Genomic DNA, 10109 nt, shown 5'->3' on the forward strand with positions numbered 1-10109 from the left:
AACAAGAAGAAATAACAATCGTAAATGTCTATGCACCCAATCAAGGTGCCACAAAATACATGAGAGAAACACTGGCAAAACTAAAGGAAGCAATTGATGTTTCCACAATAATTGTGGGAGACTTCAACACATCACTCTCTCCTATAGATAGATCAACCAGACAGAAGACCAATAAGGAAATTGAAAACCTAAACAATCTGATAAATGAATTAGATTTAACAGACATATACGGGACATTACATCCCAAATCACCAGGATACACATACTTTTCTAGTGCTCATGGAACTTTCTCCAGAATAGATCATATGCTGGGACATAAAACAAGCCTCAATAAATTTAAAAAGATTGAAATTATTCAAAGCACATTCTCTGACCACAATGGAATACAATTAGAAGTCAATAACCATCAGAGACTTAGAAAATTCACAAATACCTGGAGGTTAAACAACACACTCCTAAACAATCAGTGGGTTAAAGAAGAAATAGCAAGAGAAATTGCTAAATATATAGAGACGAATGAAAATGAGAACACAACATACCAAAACCTATGGGATGCAGCAAAAGCAGTGCTAAGGGGGAAATTTATAGCACTAAACGCATATATTAAAAAGGAAGAAAGAGCCAAAATCAAAGAACTAATGGATCAACTGAAGAAGCTAGAAAATGAACAGCAAACCAATCCTAAACCAAGTACAAGAAAAGAAATAACAAGGATTAAAGCAGAAATAAATGACATAGAGAACAAAAAAAACAATAGAGAGGACAAATGAGATACAAGAGTTGAAACAATTAATTAAAGATCTTCAAATAAACATGCTAAATCAATTCAAAAATCAAATGAGTTGAGGGAAGATATGGCAAAAGAAATGAAGGACAAAAAGAAAACATTGGGCAAACATAAGGAAGAACTTGAAAGTTTGAAAAAACAATTGGCAGAACTTACAGGAATGAAATGGAAAACAGAAGAGATTAAAAACATAATGGAGACATACAACAGCAGATTTGAAGAGGAAGAAGAAAGGATTCAGCAACTAGAGGACAAGACATCTGAAATCCTACAAACAAAAGAACAGATAGGGAAAATAATGGAAAAATATGAGCAGGGTCATGGGGAATTGAATGACAACATGAAGCACATGAATATATGTGTCATGGTTATCCCAGAAGGAGAACAGAATGCAAAAGGAGCAGAAATAAATAATCACGGAAAATTTCCCATCTCTATTGAAAGACATAAAATTGCAGATCCAAGAAGCGCAGTGTACCCCAAACAGAATAGATCCGAATAGACCTACTCCAAGACACTTAATAATCAGATTATCAAATGTCAAAGGCAAAGAGAGAATGTACCTATTCACTCTTGTTAGGAAGGAAGAACGGTGCAGCCCATCTGGCGGGCAGTGTGATGGCTCCACAGGAAGCTAATTATGGGGTTGCAATATGGTCCTGCAACCCCGTTACTGGGTATATACTTGCAAGAACTGAAAGCAGGGACATGAATGGACATTGCACACTGATGTTTATGGCGACAGTATTCATGATTTGCAACAGATGGAGGTGACCTAAGGGTATATCAACCGATAAACGGAATGGTGAACTGTGGTGTACACATTAAATGGGGTATTTTTTTATATACAAAGGTATTTTAATTTATTGGATGCATATTAGATACACAGTTAAAAAGGATTAAAAATCTTACTCTCCAGAACAAAAGACAATAGAACAAAGCTAGCTGCTATTACACAAATGGAATGAATGAACATAAGATGAAACGTGATCTTCCATCATATTTATTTGTTCTAAAACTAATCTTTTACAATGAAAAATCACTTATTTGAAACTGTATTAAGTTGGTAGATTATGTATGTCATGTAAGTATCACTTCAGGGCTTTACCAAACAATTTTATTGGTGATATTTATGTGTGAGGAGAAGAGACATGCTGAGTGAAATAAGTCAGAATCAAAAAAGTAAACATTATAAATGCTTCACTAATATGGACTAACTATAATGTGCAAACTCTGAGAATTGAATCTGAGAGCATAGGTTATCAGGGGAAGGCTTATGGTGAAGGTTCCTAGATTGTAAGTTCTTACAGCAGTCACATCTATTCATGAGTTGTAATGGTTATTTCTAAATTCTGAGATGATGAGCTGTTTGCGTGTAACCTGGTCAGTCCCTGGAACTTCGGTATCTGTGTGACACCTGAGACTCAGAACCAAAGTTCAGCAGCTGTGACTGTCAGCATTACCCCATACAGTAAATGTTACAGAAGCTGAAAAAGAGATCAGACTTTAATTAGAGATAAGAACAAAATGGACTTGGTTAGGACTAAGGTAAACCAGACTAACAGGAAAAGGATGATATTGATTGTGTTTTAAAACTTTAACTTCTATGTGAGACCAAAGGAAGAGATGTTTATTTGGTGGAAAATGTATATTTTCTATAGCATGCTATATAATTTAACTTGTATGGTCAGTTTATTCAAACAGCATAATTACATGGAACCTTGAATAAGGGGTGAGATCTGGTTGATTTGTACAGGTTAGCATGAAGCCCCAATACATCCCAGAGTAATTTGGGCAGAGAATAAAAATGTATTTGCAAAGCCCCCTTGAGGGATTGGGGAAAAACTGGAAATATTAAACTCCCCCACTTGGGGAATTCCTGATATTCTTGCAAGCACTGGGGACTACCATTGTAGTAGGCCAAGCTCTTGATCTTGGAGCTTGCCCTTATGAAGTCTGTTACTGAAAAGGAGAGGCTAAGCCTACTTAAAATCGTGCCTAAGAGTCACACTCAGAGAACCTCTTTTGTTGCTCAGATGTGGCCTCTCTCTCTAACCCAACACTGCAGGTAAATTCACTGCCCTCCTCCCTACATGGGACATAACTCCCAGGGGTGTAAATCTCCCTGGGAACATGGGACATGACTCCTGGGAATGAACCTGGACCTGGCATCGTGGGATTGAGAAAGCCTTCCTGACCAAAAGGGGGGTGAGAAATGAAACAAAAAATAAAGTTTCAGTGGCTGAGAGATTTCAAATGGAGTCAAGAGGTCATTCTGGAGGATATTATTATGCATTTTATAAGTGTATTAGAATAGCTAAAAGGAAATACCTGAAAATGTTGAACTGCAATCCAGTTGATCATTGAAGACAATTGTATATATAGCTTATACAGTGTGATTGTGTGATTGTGCAAACCTTGTGACTCACACTCCCTTTATCCAGTGTATGGACAGATGAGTAGGAAAAAAGGGGGACAAAAATTAAATAAATTATAGAGGGAGAAAAGGAGTATGAGATGTTTTGGGTGTTCTTTCATACTTTTATTTTTATTCTTCTCATTTTTATTTCTTGGAGTAATTAAAATGTTCAAAAAATTGATTGTGGTGATGAATGCACAACTATATGATGATACTGTGAACAACTGATAACATATTTTGGATGATTATATGGTATGTGAATATATCTCAGTAAAATTGCATTAAAAAAAAAACAATAGTGCCATGTTAGCAGGATTCAACGTCTTAATTTGTTTAAGTATTTACAGACAAATTTGAGGAAAAGAAGCACATAGGAATTGAGTACTTGGTTTAAAATATCTGAGAAGAAAGACCTATTATACATTTGTTTTATTAAAGTTTCTCTAACTAAAAACACCCTTGACTATTTGCATTATCACAGAATACAAGAAAGAGCCACATATTATCATGTGGCTTTAACCTTGAGAACATTCAGATTCTGTCTTTTCTGCTTTGTTTTTCTTTTGTTTTTGAATGCAATTTTATTGACATATATTCATATATGATATAATCCTTCCAAAGTATACACAATCAGTGGCTCACAGTATCATCGTATAGTTGTGTATTCATTGTCACCATCAATTTTAGAACATTTTCATCGCTCCAAAATATGGAAAAAATAAAAATGAACACCTAAAACATCCCATACTCCTTACCCCCTATTATTTATATATATTTTTGTGTTGATTTTATTACTCATCTGCCCATACACTGGATAAAGGGAGTGTCAGTTACAAGGTTTTCACAATCACATGGTCACACAATAAAAGCTATATTGTTATACAATCATCATCAAGAATCAAGTCTACTGGATTACAGTTCAATAGATTCAGGTATTACCTTCCAGCTATTCTAATACACTAGAAACTAAAAAGGAATATTTATATAATGCATAAGAATAACCTCCAGAATGACCTCTCAATTCTATTTGAAATCTCTTAGCCACTGAAACTTAATTTTGTTTCATTGCTTTTCCCCCTTTTAGTCAAGAAGGCTTTCTCAATCCCATGGTGCCAGGGCCAGGCTCATCCCTGGGAGTCATGTCCCACATAGCGGGGGGAGGGTAGTGAGTTTAACTACAGAGTTGAACAATCAATAGTTCCCAGTATAATCACATAGTCATGCATTACCACCACAATCTATATCAGAGCATTTCCATTTCTTCTGCAAAGAAAAAAGAAGGGGAAAAAAAAACAGAAGAAGGAATAAAAAAAAATAAAAAAAGGAGAAACACCACCACCAACAATAAGAATCCCATACCCTTCCTTATATCCCCCTCTACTGACATTTAGCTTTGGTATATTGCCTTTGTTACAATTAATGAAAAGGTATTACAATGTTACTGTTAACTACAGACCTTAGTTTGTATTGATTGTATTTTTCCCATATACCATTTTCAACCCTTGCAATGTGGGATTCACTCGTTCTCCCTCTTTTAAAAACTTGTTTACACTTCTATCTTTAATCACCATCATAGTCCACTCCATGTTTTGCTAAGTTACACAGTCCCAGTTTTTATCCTCTATCTTTCCTTTTAGTATCATACATGCCCCTAGCCTTCCTCTTTCAATCATACTCACAGGCAGCTTTGTTCATTATACTTACAATATTGTGCTACCATCACACAGCATTGTGCTATCCATTTCTGATCTTAATAATGAATCATGCTGAACATTCTATACTCCTTCAGCATCAAATACCCAATCTCTACCTGCTTTCTACCTCCTGATAACGTGTGTTCTTAACTTTAACTCTCACAGTTTGCTCATTATAGTTAGCTCATATTAGTGATACAGTATTTGTCCTTTTGTTTCTGGCTAATTTTGCTGAATATAATGTCCTCAAGGTTCATCCACGTTGCTCCATGTGTCATAACTTTATTCTGTCTTACAGCTGCATAATATTCCATCATATGTATATAACAGTTTGTTTATCCACTCATCCATTGATGGACATCTTGGCAATCATGAATAATGCCACTGTAAACATCAGTATACAAATGCCTGTTCAGGTCCTAGCCTTCAGTTCCTCTAAAAATACACTTAGTGGGTCAGTTTGGATGTATTATGTCCCCCAAAACGGCATGTTCTTTGATTCAATCTTGTGGGGGCAGATGTATTAGTGTTGATTACATTGAAATTCTTTGATTGACTATCTCCATGGAGATGTGACTCAATCAGCTGTGAGTGAAACGTCTGATTAGATAATTTCCATGGAGGTGTTACCGTGCCCATTCAGGGTGGGTATTAATTGGGTCACTGGAGTCCTATAAAGATGTTCACAGACAGAAGGACCTCAAAGCAACTGAGAGTGACATTTTGAAGAGGAGCTGCAGCTAAGAGAGGACAAAACGCCGCAAGCGCAACTTTTTGGAGAATGCCATTTTGAACTGCAAACTGGGAGCAAGTGGATGCCAGCCATGTGCCTTCTGAGCTAACAGAGGTTTTCCAGATGCCAATGGCCATCCTTCAGTAAGGTACCCTACTGATGCCTTACCTTGGACTCTTTATGACCTTAAGACTCTAACTTTGAAGCCAAATAAACTCCCTTTATAAAAGCTAATCCATTTCTGGTATTTTGCATAATGGCTGCATTAGCAAACCAGAACACCTAGTAATGGGATTGCTGGATCATACAGCAATTCTATACGTAGCTTCCTGAGGAACCGCCAAACTGCCTTCCAGAACGGTTGTGCCATTCTACATTCCCACCAACATTGAATAAGTATATCTCTTTTTCCACATCCTCTCCAACATTTGTAATTTTTTTGTTTGTTTTTTTTTTTTATAATGGCCATTCTATTAGGTATGAGATGATAGCTCACTGTGGTTTTGATTTGCATTTCCCTAATAGCTAGTGAAGTTGAGCATCTTTTTATGTTTTTGAGCCAGGTGTACTTCCTCTTCAAAAAAGTGTCTCTTCATGTCTCTTGCCCATTTTAAAATTGGGTTGTTTGTCTTTTTTTGTTGTTGAGTTGTAGATCTCTTTATTTATTCTGGATATTAAACCCTTATCTGATATGTGGTTTTCAAATATTGTCTCCAATTGCATAGACTGCCTTTTTACTTTCCTGACAAAGTCCTTTGATGTGCAAAAGTACTCAATTTTGAAGAGATCCCATTTATCTATTTCTTCTTTCATTGCTTGTGCTTTGGGTGTAAGGTCTAGGAAACCACTTCCTATCACAAGATCTTTATTTCCCTACATTTTCTTCTAAAAGTTTTATTGTCTTTGTTCCAATGTTTAGGTCTTTGATACATTTCTAGTTAATTTTTGCACAATTTTTGTATAAGGTGGGAGATAGGAGTCCTCTTTTATTCTTCTGGATTTATATATCCAGTTCTCCAAGCACCATTTGTTGAAAAGGCTGCTCTGTTCCTGTTGAATCAACTTGACTGCCATATCAAAGATCAATTGTCCAGATTCTGTCTTTCTTTAGTATTGGACCAAACCAGGTTATTTACATTAAAAAATAAAATGTCTTAAAATCTTATGGATCCTTTACTTCAGGGTTAAGCATTCGTTTTGAAATTTAAAATAGGGATAGAATTACTACCTATAATGAATTAAGTATCATGGTTAGCATTAAATATTTGGAAATTTGCAAGGAAGTGGGATAATGTGTATTTCCTAATTAAATGATAATTGTTCTAGTTTGCTAATGCTGCGGAATACAAAACACCACAGACGGATTGGCTTTTATAAAAAGGGGGTTTATTTGGCTACACAGTTACAGTCTTAAGGCCATAAAGTGTCCAAGGTAACATATCAGTAATCAGGTACCTTCACTGGAGGATGGCCAATGGCGTCCGGAAAACCTCTGTTAGCTGGGAAGGCACGTGGCTGGCATCTGCTCCGAAGTTCTGGTTTCAAAATGGCTTTCTCCCAGGACGTTCCTCTCTAGCAAGCTTGCTCCTCTTCAAAACATCACTCACAGCTGCACTGTTTCTCTTTGAGTCAGCTCATTTATATGGCTCCACTGATCAAGGCCCACACTGAATGGGCAGGGCCACGCATCCATGGGAGTATCCCATCAGAGTCACCACCCACAGCTGGGTGGGGCACATTACAAAGAAACACTCAAAGAATTACAATCCGATCAACCCTGAGAACATCTGCCCATACAAGATTACATCAAAGATAATGGCATTTGGGGGACACAATGCATTCAAACCGGCACAATAATTAAGGATGAATTCTTCAAAAAAAATCTCCCTATAGCCTTTTAAAGCTATAACTATTAGCTATCATAGGTAGAGAAGAATATTAATAAGTCTATTCAAAAATACTCAGTTTTTAAAGATGATTCCAAAGTTAACTTGTCATATCATTAATTCATTTGATAGAAACTTATTGAGCACCTACTATGTACCTAGGCAATTAGTTCATTGTGAGACAGTAAAAAATACGGCATTGGAAAAGGGACCATTTTCACACCTGAAATATAAAATGCATTTTGAGGCTAAGAAAAAATTACATTTAGTACATTCAACATAAAGTGCAAAATTCCGAGCAATCAAAACAATTATACCCTTGAGTAACCTCGATTCTTAAAAATTCTCCTCACTATTCCCTTAAGTTGATTTTTACCCAGGGAGTCTTTCTCTGCTCTAAAATAAGGGAAAAAAAGTTTTCCTAAATAAGACAATATAAAACAGTAGAAAGTAAGAGAAGGGATTATTAGCTCTTGAATTCTTGTTTCCACTTACTCTCCCTAATGCTGTTAATACTCAATTTTCTCTTCAAAGAAAATACTGATTTATAAGAACAAAAAGTACAATCATCTTTAGAATCTAAGGAAGTATGTTGCTTAGCTCATAGTAAAATTAGCAGAAGATTTGAACTGAGAACAAGTATTAAACAAATTTTTATCCTAAGTTATATAATGCCATTCAGCATAAGTAATAATCTGTTACTTTGGTATATGACATTTTAAATAAATATTACCAACAGGTAGAAAATTTACCTTTGCTGTTTTAACAGTACTACTAGGGGAGATTGTGTCAGTGTGTTTGCTTATAACTTGAATGTTAATTTAAAGACTGTCACTTCTTGTCACCTAAATATTTTCTAGAAGGGTGATTTAATCAGGAAATGAAAAATACCACATTGCTTTCTCCTCCCAAGAAAAAAAGATGCATTCTGCTCCTGAGATACTCCCTCCCTCTCCCTCTCTCTCTCTCTCCATCTCCCTCTCTCTCTCTCTCCCCTCTCCGTCTCTCTCTTCCTCACTCTCTCTCTCTCTCTCTGTGTCTCTGTCTCTCAAAGGTTTGAGGTCTCTCTTCCTTTTCTTAGTGATTCATTATTCTCAGGCTATACACTGCCTTTCACACTTCATTTCTTCATCAAGCATTTACTGGGTACCTTCTGTAAGCTTAACTTTATGGCAGATGTAAAGGAAGATACAATATATACAGACTTATATAAACAGCCTCTGTCCTCCAGAATCTTGCAATCTCTTCTGAGCAAGCTAAAACATAGTATATCATTTAGCTATTTATAAGACTAGTGCCAAAATCAATGGCACAGGTAACATGCATTTTACAGTAATGCAGAATTTTAGAGCTTCAAAACACTTTTGTGTATTTAATCTTCATAAGAATCTTATGTAGTACACACTCTTATCCCCATTTTAGCCATGAGGAACATGAGATTAAAAATTTTTTAATTGCATGCCTCAAGCAGATTATTAGTGGAAGCCAAGACTCAAGCCTGGGTTTTTATGATTCTCTTTCAATGCACCACAGAAAACCAGGAATTGGGATACTGAACAGGGGCAACAGCCAGCCTTCTGCTAACAGTGAAACTAAACTGGACCTGATGGGATGGCAGGAAAATATGAAGCCACCTGAGCTGTGTCCAGCCGAATGTTTGAAGTAATTTTATTCTACAAATATTTGGACTTTCAATTAATTTGTACTTCATTGTAATACATAGAGCACAACTACCTTTTCCTTAGTGCTTTCATCTCTAAAAGCTCTGATCTCAGAAATATGGATGTCCAATATAATAAAAAGCTGCCCTAATGGCATCATATAAATCATTATATATATATATATATATATATATATATATATATATATAAATATTAAGGTTCTGGTTTCTACTAACCCTTACATATTGTTTTCCCTCAGCACCAGATAGCCTAACTTGCCCCCACCCATCTCTAGCATTTTTAATCCTAACCATCACCTATTTTAAGATGTGAATAATGACTGACCAAATTGTACAGGTTCCCGGTTTTGCTACCCGACCCCAGCCCCTCCCAGCCACCTTCCCCTCCTTCTCAATGGATACAATACCAAGTCCAGCTTCTGCAGGTCCTGTCGTGATGTTGTCACACAGCACGGGAAATAAGATATGACCTTTCGACTCCGTCCTTGGGGACTTCTCGTTGGCCGCGCAGGGTAGTTCTAAACCCAGGGAAGGGACTCCCAGCTTGGGAAGGCAGCCCCCTGCAGCGCGCTGTCCGAAGCGATGTCTCCGATAACTAGAACGACGCTGGGCACCCGGGCGTGCACCACGCCGCTCCATACTCCTGCCAACTGCAGGGAACTCGGTCCGGCAACCAGTCCATCCCACCCCACAAGCAAGTCCAGGTCAGTAGGACCTTACGCAGGACTCCAATGACAGCTCAGCGGCGGGGACAGCAAAAACCAAGGCCGCCCGCCCCTGGTGCCCATAGCAGTCAACCTAAGACCCCCTGGACTGGACCGCAGAGAAGCGTTTCTATGGGAACCCCCTAGGGATCACGTGACGCTCTCGGACAACCAATTGCCTGTTACCTCTGGCGGCAGCACTGCT

General features: G+C 37.3%; 1 protein-coding gene across 2 annotated transcripts in view; it reads right to left on the bottom strand.

Annotated features, from left to right (window-relative positions):
* The window catches only part of RGL1 (ral guanine nucleotide dissociation stimulator like 1), a 266774-nt gene extending 256731 nt beyond the window's left edge, over positions 1–10043 (bottom strand). The window contains exon 1 of one of the 2 annotated variants that reach the window (XM_037825183.1): positions 9608–10043. The gene's annotated coding sequence lies outside the window, so the exon portion shown is untranslated. The remainder of the gene's footprint in view (positions 1–9607) is intronic. The other variant, XM_037825186.1, reaches the window with a different exon arrangement.
* Between the last annotated feature and the right edge of the window lie 66 nt (positions 10044–10109).

Source organism: Choloepus didactylus, chromosome 2, assembly GCF_015220235.1.
Source record: "Choloepus didactylus isolate mChoDid1 chromosome 2, mChoDid1.pri, whole genome shotgun sequence".
Taxonomy (NCBI): Eukaryota; Metazoa; Chordata; class Mammalia; order Pilosa; family Megalonychidae; genus Choloepus; species Choloepus didactylus.